A 3111-nucleotide genomic window follows, 5' to 3' on the forward strand; every position below is an offset into this window, starting at 1 on the left:
TATTTAATGACTTGAGAAATGTTTGCAATATTTGTAAGGCAAGAAAATCATGTTACAAAGTAGAATGTGTGGTGTGATCATATTTTACGTCTTTATAATTCAGATTATCAGCTGAGGCCTCCTCTGCTTTGGGATCCAAGATTGGCTCAAATTCCCAATCCCAGGACTCTCTGGTTCAAGTCCCAAGATGCCGGGTGCCTTTTCACAGCTCCACCTGCCTTTGCTTCCTCTACACCCTGAGTTCAATGTGGAAGTCAACCTCCCTCATCTGTTCGCAAAGCAGAGTTGGCAGGTGCAAAGCCAAGGATGCTGCTGTTCCTCCTGCCATTGGCAAGAAACTCATGAGGGAGATGAAAGAGGTATTAACAGGCTGTTGTAACGTGAATGGAAAAGTTACACCCATCCTCTATGCCAAGAGCCATGAACACAGCCTTACTAGATAAAGAGGTCCATGCCGATATAATTGGGGGTCTAGATGGCTTCTTCTTGGATTAGTGTGGCTCCAACCCAATGACATGTTTTTTCATAAGAGTCTGAATAGCAACAGAAGAGATAGCTCAGCAGCTAAGAACACTCATTGCTCTTATGGAGGACCAAGGTTTGGTTCCCAGCACCTGCATGGTGGCGGCTCACAAGCATCTCTAGCTCTAGCTCCAGGGGATCTCATTTTTAATGCCTTCTTCTGGCCTCTGTGGATTCTGCATGTATATAGCATACATACATACAAGTAGGCAAAACACTCATGCACATAAAATAAAAACAGTAATAAAGAATCTGAAGAGAAGACCGAGATAGACACAAAGCAAAGGCCATGTAGAGGTACAGACAGAATTAGACATGGTGCCACCATGTGCCATGGTGCCACGGTGCACCATGTGCCATGGTGCCACAATCTGGTTCCTGGAGCCACCAGAAACTTGGAAGTGCTGGGTAGTAGCTTCCTCTAGAGCCTGCAGAGGGGTCATGGCCCTGCCATTGTGTTGACTCCAGACCTTAAGAGGAGGCATTCCTGATTTGTGGTTCAGGCTACCTGGTTTGTGGTGACTCAGTATCCCTGGAAACTCACATAATCACCTTAGCACCAACGGTGCAAAAAATGGCCCCAACTTGTGAAAAGGAATTAAAGTTTCAGGCTGGGTGTGGTGGTGCACACCTTTAATCCCAGCACTCGGAAGGCAGAGGCTGAGGGATCTCTGAGTTTGAGGCCAGCCTGGTCTACAGAGCAAGTTCCAGAACAGCCAAGCTTAGGCAGTGAAGGAAAGTATCAAAATCAGGAAGTTGGTGAAAATGTAATTGAATGTCAGGGTGGAGGAATAGCTCAGGGGATAAAGTGTTTGCTGTGTGAACATGAGAGCCGAAGTCCAAATCCCCAGCACCCACGTACAAGTCAGGCTCATATACGTTTGGGGTTATCAATGTAAGGGTCATGGTTAAGAGAACTGAAGACATCCTTAAGGAGAATGTAGTAGGTAGCCATTCCAGCTTTGATCTGGAAGTTCCAACCCCCATTGAACTTTGGCAACTGTCATGCCTACGAGGCGGGGCCAAGGGAGGCGCCTGGAGACCCGAGATCTGGATGGGCCAGCGCTCTCTCTGGTCCCGCCCTGTAGGCGTGACAGTTGCCGAAGTCTCAATGGGGGTTGGAACTTCCAGATCAAAGCTGGAATGGCTACCCACTACAGGAGAAGGCTGATGATGGAGGAGGAGGAAAGGCTGGTGTCTGAGTCTTGAATTTTACCCCACAAGGAAGCGGCAAAGAACCCAAGAAAGAACATGGGTCAGGAGTGTTATGAATTATGCGCAGGGGACTCCCCCCAAAACAGGGTATCCTGTGGGTATTCCCTGGAGTGCAGGGAAACATGTCGACATGGTGGCAGCAGCGGTGGCCAGTATTTCACAACCGAGATGCTGCATCCACATGGAGAGTTTATTATAATAGAGAGATAAAGAGGAAGATATGGAGAGAGAGAGAGAGAGAGAGAGAGAGAGAGAGAGAGAGAGAGAGAGAGAGAGAGAGAGAGAGAGAACCTCCTGAGAGGAAAAAGCAGAAGAGAGAGAGAGAGGAAACGGTGGAGTTTTTCTTTAAAAAGAGGCTTTTCCGTCAGGACTCGGCAGTGCCAAGGGTTGGGGTTTCAAGGGGTGGATCAGAATATTAACAAGGAGGAGAAGGGAGATGGCAACTCACAGGAGAGAGAGAGTGATGACAGTGGAGAGTGAGTAGGAGTGTGGATTAGAGGAGAAAGGATCCTGTAGGAAAGGGGAGTCATAAAGATGGAAGTCTCAGTACATGGGAGTTCCAGTGTGACTGACACAGCTGGATTCCTAATGAAACATCTGTGCCCAAACTGCAAGCGAGTCAAGCATGTGCACAGGAACACCTTCAGATGGAGTCTGAGGAGTAACCCTGTCATTCCCTGAGAAACGCCACCCGAACAAACCCTCCTCGCAAACAAGGATGCGGAAACCTAAGGAGCTTGGCCTCCTCATGGTGCACTGTCTGTTAACACTGTGTTTTATGGCCACAGTTGCCAAGGGAGAAGAGCTTTCGGTTATGCTGTGGGTTAGGCAAACATGATAAATATTGATCCACGCATAACTAAAAAGACTAAAATAATCCTGGAATAAAATGATCCATGCAGTCAGCAGAGGGACGAAAGTGAAATAATTTGATAGTGGAAATGCCCACAAGTCAACTCTTGGCTTCAATGCAGCCAATTAGAAGCCATTTATTATTCAAAGCTCACTGTGATTCCTACTCCGCACTTTTTTTCTTCTTGCCCTGAGAAGGAAGAAAGAAAGAGAAGAGCCTCAGGGGCAGAGCCATGGAATCAAAACAGTGGAGCAAGAGAATTAAGCTTATTGGCTCCTACACTCTTTCCCACGATGATTTTAACACCCTTGACATACTTCTGTGGGCGTGTCCAAGGTGATAAGCCAACCTGTCTTTCGCTCGATCACCTTTGAAATTAGAATGAGATTAGTGTAATATTTTATAACAGCATTATTGATGTGTAATTTGAGTATGACACAATGTATTCATTCAGGGTGTTCAATGACTCATATTCACAAAGTTATGTAACCATAATTACATTTCATCACCCCAGAAAGAAA

The sequence above is a fragment of the Peromyscus eremicus genome, chromosome 5 (assembly GCF_949786415.1).
Source record: "Peromyscus eremicus chromosome 5, PerEre_H2_v1, whole genome shotgun sequence".
NCBI lineage: Eukaryota > Metazoa > Chordata > Mammalia > Rodentia > Cricetidae > Peromyscus > Peromyscus eremicus.